This window comes from Lactuca sativa, chromosome 8, assembly GCF_002870075.4.
Source record: "Lactuca sativa cultivar Salinas chromosome 8, Lsat_Salinas_v11, whole genome shotgun sequence".
In the NCBI taxonomy this organism is placed as follows: domain Eukaryota; kingdom Viridiplantae; phylum Streptophyta; class Magnoliopsida; order Asterales; family Asteraceae; genus Lactuca; species Lactuca sativa.
In genome coordinates this window covers 38012984-38026691 of record NC_056630.2, presented here as the reverse complement: position 1 = coordinate 38026691, position 13708 = coordinate 38012984, and positions in this window count along the sequence as shown.

The following is a 13708-nucleotide window of genomic DNA, read 5'->3' as shown; positions in this document are numbered from 1 at the left end:
GTCACTCTTATGGTGAACTTGATTAACACACAACTTTGTGTGCTCGATCTCCTAGTCCTTCACTTGACACTTTGTCAATGAATTAGTCTAATTTCCAAATATGAAATTTCCCATTCATCATGCAACCAAGTTGCGTGATTCCAAATTTCTATCCAATTGAAACTTGGGCGATGAGAAACTCTCCCTATTTGGTAAATTCTTGATATTTCCATAAATAAGAATCATATCTATTCGTTGTAGAAATATGCATACATCAATTTTCATAATGATTTCATTGCAAGGAAATAAACAAATAAATAAATAAATCAAACAAAAAAATTATTTTATTTATAAAAGCAGTAGAAAACATTTGTCCTTACAATGAAAAACCCATTGAAAACTATGTATTTCAAAAGGAAAATTTCTAACAACTCTATCATAACTATCTAAGCTCAAAATCTAATCTTCAAGTCCATGCTATCAAGATCCATTCCTTGTGATTAGATTCATCTTGCTCTTTCACCAAGCTTCCTTTCTTTTTCACCGATCCTGCAACACATTCAAATGCAATCTTATCACATCATGTATTAAGAATCAATGAATAGGAACTTAACGGAGTTAGATAGTGGATTTTTACCTGAAGCGCAACCATTCTCTTTGACTCTCCCATCTTTTGGACTCTTCAGGCTCTTTGGGCAGACTTGTATCCAATGCCCTTTCTTTTGGCAGCAAACGCAGGTCGGTTCTCCTAGAACGTCCTCGGAAGCATGGTCGGTTGACTTTCCCAACAAATACGCTCCATTGCTTCGCCAAATCATTTCTGATTCAGCAGCAATGAGCATGTAAGTTAGGTCAATGAGGTTGTCTTCATGATCCATCATATAATACTTTCTTTTGAACTCATTATATGATTCAGGAAGTGACTGCAAAACCCAATTCACAGCCAACTCATCTGGGAATGACGCACCCAACATTGTCAACCTATCAATGTGTGATTTCATTCCTAGAACGTGGGCACACACGGGTTTACCATCTTCATGTTTCATTTCCAATAGGGCTTTAGTGATATTGAACCTTTCAATTCTTCGATCTTGTGGGTTAGGGAGAACAATTGGAGGAGGTGGAGGAAGTGAAGCATGATTTCTTGTTCCTCGATCGAATCTTGGAATACCATCTTCATGTGGAATACTCATATATATATATATATATATATATATATATATATATATAAAATGTTTGACTTTTAATGTTATATATAGTATAGGGTGTATTTTACACTTTTAAAATATTAGGTGGTCAAATTTAACGATTATACTTTTAATTCAATTAAATTGTAAACCTAAACTTTTATGGATTTATTAAACCTCTTTTAATTATACACCTTAATTAATTAATAAAACCATAAGGCTGTGATTTGAACTTTTTCAAAACAATACTAGGTCTTTTTTTTTTAGAATTTAACATTCCTAATTAAACCTTTAATCAACTATTAAATTCCAAAACTTGAGGGCAAGTTTTGAAACATTTCAAAACATTAGGGTTTAGAATTTAAATATACATCAAAATTAAACTATTAATCAAAATTTAAATTCCAAAACTTGAAGGCAAGTTTTGAAACCTTTTTCAAAACATTAGGGTTTTAACTATTTAAATTTCAAAACAACAAAACTTTTGGGTTCAAATTTAAACTATTAAAACCTAAAGGGGAAAATATGAAACTTTTCAAAGCACAAGTATCAAATAACAAATAATCTAAATTAACATTTAATCACATAATTATCCATATTTGATTTATTTAATGATTTCTTGCAAAACAATTTACCAATTTAATCAAAATAATTAATCAATTATCACATAAGGAAACAAATATTTTATTAATTGATAAATATCTTTAATTAGATCAAGAATATAGTCAAATATATCATAAAATCGGATTTATATTGACCTAATATGATAAGGCAACTATCCTTAAGCAAAAACAGCAAGAAATTCCGGTTTTCCCTCCATCTGACCAGCCGACTCGCCGAGTTAGGAATGGACTCGTCGAGTCAACATGAACTCGGCGAGTTCATCTATGGACTCGGCGAGTCCAGCCCCCAGAAACACAAAAACCGAATTTTTCAATCATACAAAGCATCAATACAATAGAAACCAATCTAGGCTCTGATACCACTGATGGGTTTTGGTCATAAGAACATCCTATGTGCTCATACAAACCCTAATGCTTGGATCTAGGTTTCTTTATTGTACATGCAAGTTATCCAAGACTATAAACCCTAATTCTAGCATACAAGTAATCATATTAACATAAGAATGGGTTTAAGACATTACCTTGATTGTTATGTAGCAATAACAATCCAATTCCTCCTTGTATTAACTTTAGAAAGCTTAGAGTCACAAATGTCACTCCTCTAATGGTTCACAAACACCAAGAGCAAGAGGATGAAGAGGAGAGAGGATGGAGGCTGCCCTAAAACGTGTGAAACCCTAGAAGGATGCTTAGCCACATTTTTGGGTCATAAGGGATGTATATATACTTAGGCTATTAGGGTTATCTAACAAGGAAACCCTAAATTGGATGCTTAAGCCCTAAGCAACCCATAGATTCCTTTCCTTAAGGCCTTGGACGATTTGCTCATGGGCTTCCCCATCGAATTCATCCACTCCTTAATATAAGACAATCCATAGCCCAAATTGCAATTATCTTATAATTACAATTCTAGTCCCTTAAGTTTAATTAATCTCTTTTAGTCACAAACTTAATTCTTATTAATTCTTGACTAATATTAATTAAACAATATGATTTCTCCTTTAATATATTATTCAAATAATATATTAATAAATCATATTTAATCATTTCTCTCCATAATTCATCCTATCAAGTTGCTTTGGTGAAGGCAACCCAAAAGGACCATGCACCATCGGGTCAAGTACACACCAAAATAGTTATGGACTTAGACACTAATCCAATAAATACACCCAAGTGAATCATAAAAAATCATCAACAATAACCAAAATGTACCATGTTTTGTTGAGTGCTTCAACAGTTGAAGGTCCACAGAGGTCAATATGAAGAAGTTGCAACGGTTCAACAATTTTCGAATCTATGGCAATTGCATGCCCTTTCCGATGTTGTTTTCCTTATTCGCAAGCTGCACATAAAGTATCATTCTCAAACTTTAAAATAGGTAAACCTCGAACAAGATCCTCTACCACCAATTTATTCAGATTTCGAAAGTTTAAATGAGATAAACGTCGATGCCACAACCAGCTGACATCAGTTGGAGCTTTCGAAAGTAGACAAACTGAGGGTTTCCCAACAATTGGTTTGATATCAAGGGTAAACATATCACCATATCTTTTTGATTTCAACAACACTTCCTTCGTTTCAACATTGGAAATGGTACTTCATTCTTCATAAAAAACAACTTGATTGCCAGTGCCCACAACAAGTTGTGAAACACTTATCAAATTATGTTGAAGACCTTTGACATAAGCAACACGATTTACAGTAAACTGTCCATTCGTTACTTTCCCATATCCTTTTACTTGAAAATTGTGATTGTTCCCGAACTTCACAACACCAACATTTTCCAAACTTCTAAAATCTCTCAAATTCTCCTTTCTTCCAGTCATGTGACATGAGCAACCACTATCAATGTACCATTTCTCATCATATTGCTCGTCACACAATACCTGCAATTATTAAAAGAATTTAGGTACCCAAGGCTATTTGGGTCATTGGTTATTAGCTTGAAAAAGTGAATAAAATTTAGAACCTAAAGCCCAATTTCGAACTTTGCTCTTGAAAGTATCGATTATGTCAACATCATTAGTTAAAGATATCAAAACATAATTTTTCGACGGTTTTGGACTTTCACTGACTTTCACTTCGTTCTTCTCAATATGTTGTAGTTTTGAGATCGGTATCTATTTCTGAACTGGAGTGTTCGATTCTTTAGAAGATGAACTTCCAGATGAAGAGTCATGCAAATACTGTTCATAAGCATCTTTGATCTGATTTTGAGAAAACTTTCTCGATTGATACTTTTTCCTCAAGCCAATGATTTATAGTTTGCACCTCAGAAGAACCTTTTGTGTACGATACTTTATTAGCTTTGTGCGCGGATGGATTTGGAAAATTAGGTTTTCGTGGAGTAAATTTCGCAGATGGATGGAGTTTATTATTCACAAATGTTTGATTGTTCGCAAAATTTCAAACATTCTCAAATTTTCGAACATTCTCAAATTTTCAAATATTGTCAAATTTTCGAACATTGTCAAATTTTCGAATATTCTGAAGTTGACGAACATTTTCAAAATGTCGATTTGTTGCATGAATATGTCTTTTCGAAGAAAAGTTATTTTGTTCATTTGTTGGTGTGGGATAGAAAGTATTTGGAGTTGAAAACGTTTGTTGATTTTTAGTATTGGAATTCTTTTGTTGATTATTTGTTTTAAAAGTCCTTGAGGATGTTGATTTTGAAAATTTCGTTGAAATATCTTTTGGTTTCGAGTTTTGAGAATCGGACGAAATTGATTGAGCGAGATTTTTCTTTTTATCTAAATGAGTTGAAAACTTTGACTGGCCAGATTTAGATACTCCATTTTCAGACATTTTCTTTATTGGTTCATTTGATTTCTTTTCATTTGACACTACTTGCCAAAAAAATTCTTTCTTGCATGTCTTTCCGAGATTCCGTTTTCTTTCGAAATTTTTTCCACTAGATCTTTAAATCTTGTGAAGTGAGTTTCACATTCTGATTTGTTTTAAACAAAATCTTGTTTTAAAATCTTGTTTGCATTTTCTTGTTTTTCAACCCATTTTCTTTGTGGTTTTTGTCTTTGAAAAACATACAAATTCTTTGTTAGATTGTTTTCGATAGTGCTTTTGTTTGAATCCTTCGTCTGATGTTTTCTTGTAATCTTCTTTGACTATTTTGTTGAACTCTGGTTAATTTGTTGTTTTCAATATTTCCAGTAGTAACAAACACTTGAAACGGAAATACAACTTCATCTGAAAACTTAAAATTTGGATACACAAGTGTATTTGTTTCCAAATAATGAGCACCTTTTTCAGATAAGACTTTGTCAAAATTTTCAGTGTCTCCAAACACTTGATCAACAACAACTCATGGAATGGATGTTTCATTCGAAACATTATTTTCTGGCTCGGAATTGTTCAACACTTCTTCTTCATTCTCATCATCACTACTATTCGTTTGCTGTCTCTTACACTCACATGATCAAAGTCACAAACATTCGAAGTAGAGGGTCTATCAGTGTCATCCTCAACCATCAAATCATCACAAATTTCTTTACCTTTTGACTTAGATGTGACATCAATGACAAATAACTGAGAACCATCGATACTTTCCTCCTCCTCGATTTCACTGATTTCGCTAAAACTATTAGAATTATCATCGATATAAGAAAAATCAGATTGAGAGTCAAGTTTCGAATTCTTAGTTCTTTTCAAAATTTTGATTTGTTCACTTTTCGTCAAAGTATCATTCACTATCTCAACAAGTTCATCAACATTCAAATATTCGTCTATCTTAACAATACCATAAACAAATCGATTATCAGGCACTTTATCGAATTCTACTATAGTTTTCTCACAATTATAGGACAATCTATCAACTTTCTCTATATGAATCTGCGGTAGTAGCCAGCGAGGCCTAGAAATTGACGAATTTCGGTAGGCATCTTCGGTGCTGACCCGTTCTCAATGGCTTTAATTTTCGAAGGGTCCACGTGGATTCCTTCTTCACTAACCACATGTCCTAAGAATTCGACCCTTCGGATCCAAAATTCGCATTTAGAGAACTTTGCGTAGAGCTTCTCTGTTCATAGGGTTGTTAGGACTTGTCGCAGATGATCACTATGTTCCTCCTTACTTCGAGAGTAGATAAGTATGTCATCGATGAAGACGATGATGAACTGATCCAAGTAAGGACGACATACCCGATTCATTAAATCCATGAATATTACGGACGCATTGGTCAATCCGAAGGGCATCACTACGAACTCGTAGTGTCCGTAATGAGTTTGGAAGGCTGTCTTCGGAACATCCTCCTCTAATATTCGCAACTGGTGATACCCGGACCTTAAGTCAATTTTTGAAAAGTAATTCGCCCCTTGCAATTGGTCAAACAAATCGTCTATGTGAGGTAGAGGGTAACGATTTTTAACCGTTAACTTGTTGAGCTCCCTGTAGTCGATGCACATACGCAACGATCCGTCTTTCTTCTTGACGAACAAGACCGGTGCTCCCCAGGGTGAGAAGCTTGGTCTAATAAAACCCTTGTTGAGCAGTTCGTTAAGTTGACCGGAGAGTTCCTGCATCTCAGCTGGTGCTAGACGATATGGAGATTTGGCTACTGGGGTAGCTCCTGGAACTAAGTCGATTCTGAACTCGACTTGTCGTTGTGGAGGTAATCCTGGTAGTTCTTCTGGAAAGGTGTCAAGAAAGTCGCGTACTATGGGAATGTTCTTCAGGTCTTTGGTTTCTTGGCTCGTATCACCAACGTGTTCAAGGAATGCACGACATTCCTTACGTAAGTACTTCTGAGCTTGAATACTCGAGATGATCCTAAGGCTCGTGTCGGGTTTGTCGCCATAGACTACTAGGGTTTCGCCAGACGGCAGATTAAGGCGAATAGCCTTTTCATAACACATGATGTCGGCACGATGCAGACTCAACCAATCCATGCCGATAATGACGTCGAAACTTTTAATTGAGACTGGCATGAGGTTGATTGTAAATGAATGGTTATCTAGAGTTAGAGTACACCCTATGTATATACTGCTAGTCCTGTCATTCTTTCCGTTAGCCATTTCTATAGTGAATGGTTCTTTAAGTTTTTGTGATTTTTGCTTAATTAATTGAGCAAATTTTTGGTTCACGAAACTCCTCTCCACTCCACTATCAAATAGAAAGCATGCATAAGAGTTATCGACGAGAAACGTACCAGTGACCACTGTGGGGTCGGCAACCGCTTCCTCGTGGCCTATGGCCAAAACTCTGCCTACTCCATCGGCACTCCCTGCCTTCGGGCAGTTCCTCTTGTAGTGGCCCACCTTGCCACAACCGTAGCAAGCCTGGTCCACACCAGCGTCGGGGACTTGGTTGATTGGCCTCGCCAGAGCTTTACAGAAACGGGCAGTGTACCCCTTCCTATTGCAGTTGGAGCACTGGAATTCCCGGTAGGGTCCATTATGGTGGAAGTTTCATTTGTTGCACTTTGGCAAGCTTCCAAAGTACTGCTTTATCGGAGAAGCAGCAACAGGTGCTATCGCGGCATGAACCGCCAGAACCTGCTGCTTTTTGGCAGCTTTTTCTTTCTTCTTGTCATCCCAGAACTTCCGCTTGTTGTCAGCGGCTTTAGAAGGTTCGGACATGGCTAGGGTTGTTGTTAATGACGGGATACAGACCCCATGGTCAATGAGCCATTGTGCCAATCGCTTGGCACTATCAAACATAGCGGGGTTTGAGGATAAGACATTTCCCTGAAATGGAGGCACTAGCCCCCAGATGTACCTCTCTATTTTGTTTCCCTCCGTGGGAACCACGTTGGGAAAGAGCGCTACCAGCTCACTGAATCTGGCAGTATAGGAAACTATGTCAGATCCCTTCATGGTTAGGCTCCATAGTTCTTGTTCTAACTTCTAGATCTCGCCCCTCGGACAGTATTCCTCAATCATGAGGTCTTTCAACGTTTCCCAACCCATATAATTTGCCACTATCAGGGTTAGTGACTTGACATGGCTATTCCACCATGTCAGAGCTTTTTCTTCGAAGGTGCGAGCAGCAAACTTAACCTTGATCCCTGTTGGGCAGGAGTATATCTCGAAGATCGACTTCGTCTTTTCGAACCATTGCAAGAGGGCAATGGCTCCGCCAGTCCCTTTAAAGGACTTAGGTTTGCAATTGGTGAAGTCCTTGTATGTGCACTCTCCCGAGCGCACGAGGATTTCACCTTGAGTAGAATTAACAGGAGTTCCACCTCCGCTGGCACCGGGAGAGTGATACTGAGCCATGGTTGTTGCCATAGCCGCAGCTACTGCAGCATTTAGAGCCACCGTATCGATTTGTGGAGGAGGTGGTGGTATTGGAGTTGGAATAATCGGAGGATTACGCCTTGTCGACTTACGGGGAGGCATCTTTCAACTATAAGTTTATAAAGATGAACATGATAGTAAGAATCAATTGTAAGCATAGTGAAAGTGGTCCATAGGCTAAATAGCCAAAGTCCAACAGTTGAATGAGTATTTGTTTTGAAATAGAGACACAATAGAAGTGTAGAGAGACACAAGAGTACAACTTTACCAACAGGTTAGATATCTGTCAATATTACTGGTATTATTGATGTAACAAGTTCGAGAAAAATGACCTAAGAGTAGGTCTTACATCAAACCAAGATGGGAAAATTTTGACAGAAGTACGACCTAATCAAGACGTAACAGATCCAGAGTCTTTACAAAGATAGGAAATTAAACTAGAGTTTTACATAACAAAGTTATATCCAAAAGAGAGAGTTGAGTAGGCTCTATCTACGACGAGAACCACTAGAATGAGTCCTTATCTCTGACAGACGGTGCTCCACGTCTCTCTTGCGCCTTTCAGACATTTCCTGACGAGCTCGAAGTTCCCTGACTTTAGCTTAGGATGCAGCTAGCTGTTGCTGCAGAGCTTCATTAGTTCTCCTAGACCTTTCCTTAGCTGTTTCGAGATGGCGAATGCGGACCGTGTTAACACCAGAGTTGGCGTCAATCTCTATGACTCGGTCGATGTCTGCCCGCCCTTGCTCGTCGTTCCAAGCAATGCTACGGACCATGATGGGCAGGACTCGGTCAGCCGAGCCACCCTCGCTTAGGTTGTAAAAGCTTTAGTCCCCATTATAAGGTAAAGGTTGACCCTGTTCATCACTCCAACGGTTCAAGTTTGTCGCCCACAAAGGTGTGGGACCTTGAAACACTGGTTGGGGGTTGAGATTTGGGACTTGACCATTTTGGGGTAGGTTGTTGACTTCAGGCTCGGAGTCATAACCATCAGAAAATCCTTCTGCAAGGTGATCATCCAAAGGGATTGGATGTTCATCTTCCGGCTCATCTTCAAGCCATCCAACATTGCCTTGATTTGGGAAGTACGGGTCGCCAGGAGGATGGAATCCAGCCATGATATCTACATGATAAAAGGGATATAAGAATCTTATATAAATAGACGTACTGCTTAAGATAATTATAAGATGATTTTTATTAGTTACTTCAGTACTTGCATAATGCATACCAATTATATGTACTCAAAATAGGATAGACCTTCAAATAAGTGACCCTAACTCTAAACCCACAACCAAACAAGGAACAGGGAGTAAAGCAAAGATCACAGATTCTCAGTCTATGACATCTTAGTTACATATAACCTTAGCGTATCCACTTAGCAACTATTGACCTACTAATAAAGACCTTTTTAGTTCTCAGATAAGAATTTTAGTAACACAAAATACTCCTATAGTATTTTAGAATTATGTTTTGTTCTAAGGTTTTCATTGTAGTAGTGTTGGTAAGTTTTTAGACTTGTTGCCATATCACAACCATTCTTGGGCATATGCTAATCACTTCCCTGACCAGCATAGTTGATCAGGCTATTCCATTCCCAGAACTGACCATACATCCCCGAGCGTATTTGTGATATTCAACAATCGTAATACTTTTGTTCTGTCCTAGTGACACTGTTTTTAGTATGAATGCAGGTTTGTATACTTAGTTAAATATTTTATTATTTAAAAGTATAAACTCTTGGTCAGAGTATTTTAATCCCATTGTTTTTAAAGTTTGTATATCTTTTATGGGTTGATATACTCAATTCACTATAAACAATGCTCTGATACCAATTTGTCACACCCCAAAACCGGAACGGCGGAAACGTTCTGGGGCGGAGGACGTCATGTATAGTATCACAACACAGAATAATAGTAAACAAGCAACAACATCATCCATTGCATTAATAATGTATTTTAATACAAGTGTTTTCTGTATAGTTTATAAGACACCAAAAATATGAATCAAAATAAAATATGAGTCTTGAAAGTGCTCCATCTTCTCATGAGTTGGCCTCGGTACCTGTCTACTAATGAACTAAGAATACAAGTTATTTTGAAAGAGTTTATCAGCTTTAAAGCTGGTGAGTTCATAAGCATTTTAGTGTCATTGTTTGTATGAAAATGTTTGTAAGTGTTTGAATGTACGAGCTTGTAAATGTTTGTAGTAGTTGTTTGTATCTCCTTGAAAATCCTATATTTTCTACTAAAAGTAGCCTTCTACCAAGGCATCAAATGTGGTGTATGTTTGTTCATTGTAAAAGTGAGTATTCCTCCCAAATATGACCATCATTAGTAAAATATAGTTTGTACATTACTATTTATGTGAAGATCACGAAGTAAATGTAACGGGGAAAATAATGAAGTATTGTAGTATTATGTAATAGTAACTACTGTTGTACTAACTACCTTAAACCAGTTGTTAATTAAGGTATAATGTGATATAATTGTAACCATACTTGATCGACCTAGTAAAACACGAACCTCGAAGACGTCGAGATGGTATGAAATTCATCACCCGAAGACCTGCAGGTCCCACTATAGCTAGCAACAAGGTGTAGGACGGTCAGTCCAGTATAGATCTATACACGAATTCATGCTCTCCTTTTCGAAGACTCTGGTTACAAGACGATCCATAACAGAGATTCCATGCCTCGAAGTAGTCCCTCACATTTATGTTATACTGTGTATGTGTTGTATATACCAATGTAGTGAATGCCCTCTCTAATTCTCATCACAATATGTTCTTTTGTATAGTATATAGTGTATATGAATTGTATGTACTAGTCTATGTTCTCTTTGTATAGTGTATAGTATGTTCTCTCTGTATAGTGTATAGTATGTATCGACTCATGTATGAACTGACTCTATGTATGTTTCATTGTACTAGAAATTAGTAAGTAGTATATCTCTAAACTATACATATTACAGTTTACTAGAACTGTTGTTTGAATGACTTAGAAAGCTTATACACCTTTGCTACTCCAAAGGTGTTGGAACTGAAGTAAAAGCTTTATATCCACACATATATACATAATATATAACTAAGGATTAAACGACATTCGGACAAACAACCGAGTACTCTAATTCCACAACCAAACAAGGAACAGGAATTAAAGCGAGTTATCAGTCCTAAGTCCTTCAAACCTTACTTATATAAGTATATATGTACTGGACATGGGTTTGACAATATATAAGTTTAAAGAATTGGAAATAAAGGTTTGGTAACTAAGATCAAGTTTTCATAAAGAGTTTTAACATGTAAAAGAGTTTGATAATCATTTTGAAGTAGTTTTGTTGACAAAACAGTTAAAAGTACAATAAATCCATTTGTTTGATAGTTATAAATCACATGTGATTGATATTATAACTATAGTGATTCAACTTGTATTCCCTTCCTAAAAGCATTTAAAAACATTTAAAAGGTTGATTAAGGGGGTATGAACTCACCTGTAGTGAGTCATGCGACTGTAAGATCGGTTTAGGAAGTTGAGTGTCAATTGTCGACTTGAGCACAAACAAATCCTATTAACCATATAATGACATATATATATATATATATATATATATATATATATATATGTGTGTGTGTGTATACAATTAGTGCTTGTAACAACTAATTATTGAATTGGGGCCAATTTAGGGACAAGTAAACACTTATTTTGAAGTGTTACAACCATATATGATTATATATAAAGGTTATATGGCTATAAAAGGGAGTGTATGGTCAAAATACACCATTTGTGTGTGTGTGTGTGTGTGCGGCCAGGGTGTGAGGCCATTGTGTGTGTGCGGCTGCACACTTCCCATGAAGTGTGTCAAAACATATTTTAAGGCCTTAAGACTCATCTAGGAAGGTTTCTTACTTCATGCTCTATCCTTATATGGAGTTCATTGCCATTTTAGGACCTAAAAAGGGTGTGTGTGGTTGCACATGGTGTGTGCGGCCGTACACACCTGAAGATCATGATAATTGGCGTTTTTCATGCATATCTTCAAGTGTTCTTGGCATATAACAAGTTATGATAAGTATATGACTTTATAGAGGTTTGAAAGGGTGAGTAGGGTCCAAAACTAGTGTGTGTTCTTGGCGTTCTTGACTAAAAATGGATGTTTTCAAGGATCAAAGTAAGGGGAAGGCTAGTTGAGGTCGTGTATTAATGAATCAAGGAAGCAATACTTACTTGATTTGAAGAGAAATATGGATGATACTTGAGAGAAAATGAGTTCCAGCTTTGAAGGAGTGGTAAAAGTGTTCAAAAATGACTAAGAGTCATATTTATAGTTGGGAGTGTGTGGCTGGAATGGGTGTGCGGCCGCACACACCTGTGTGTGGTCGTACACTCAAGTGTGCGGCCGCATACTCCATGTGTTGGAGTGTTTGGCCCGAGTGTGCTTGATATGCATCGTGTTATCCCATTTGTAGGCCCCTACCTTGATTGTACTAGGTTTAGAACACTCAAATAGACCCTAAACAGTGTTAAAAGATAGCAAAATGAGTCTAACTTTGATTGAATTGATCTATTGTACGAGATAGAAATTTTGGGTTGTCACACCATCCCCCCGTTAGAGGGAATTTCGTCCCGGATTAGAGTTTTAAGCAATTAAGTAGATACAAATAACTAAGTGAACAGATGAGGATATTTCAATTTCATTTGACCCTCGTGCTCCCAAGTGAATTCTTGTCCTCGCATGGCATTCCCGCGAACCTTCACTATTGGGATGCGGCTTTGCTTCGTCTGCTTGACTTTTCGGTCCATGATCTCTACAGGTTCTTCCATGAAGTTAAGACTCTCGTTGATCTCGATCTCGTCGAGCAGGATTACAAGAGTCTCATCGGATAGACACTTCTTCAAGTTCGAGACATGGAAAGTAGAATGTACATTGCTGAGTTCGTGGGGTAGGTTGAGTTTGTAAGCTACAGGGTCGATTCTAGCGAGAATCTCGAAAGGCCCAACATATCTTGGATTTAGCTTTCCAGACCTTCCAAAGCGTATCAAGCCCTTCCAGGGTGGACATGTAAACTTCCCTCGTCATCATATATCAAAGTCTGGGTTTATAAAGCTTTCATTAGACGAGAGACTCATGACAAGCTACAATCCAGAAGTGAGAAGTGTATTTTGATTGGTTACCCACAAAAGTGTTTTGGATACTTGTTCTACAGACCTAGTGAAAACTTGGCCTTTGTATCACGAATAGGAGTCTTTCACAAGACGAAGCTCATATGTAAAGAGGACAGTGAAAGCATAATTGAACTTGAAGAGATTCAAGATTTAACCAATGAAAGAACCTTAGAAGAAATTAGCACTCAACCAGACGAAGAAATTCTAGTTGAGCCAGTTGACAATTCATTACCTCTTAGTTGTTCTAGTAGAGTTAGCATGCCACCAAGGTTCTATGGATGCAATATAATGTCAGATGGTTATACGTTTATAAGTGATCAAGCACTGGTAAATTTAGATGAGCCTGCTAACTACAAGGAAGCGATGGCAGGCCCTGGGGCTTCAAAGTGGAAAGAGGAAATGGACAGTGAGAGCAAGTCCATGTATGACAACCAAGTTTGGAATTTAATTGATCAAGAACCTGGTCAAAAAACAGTTGGTTGCAAATGAATCTTCAAGAAGAAG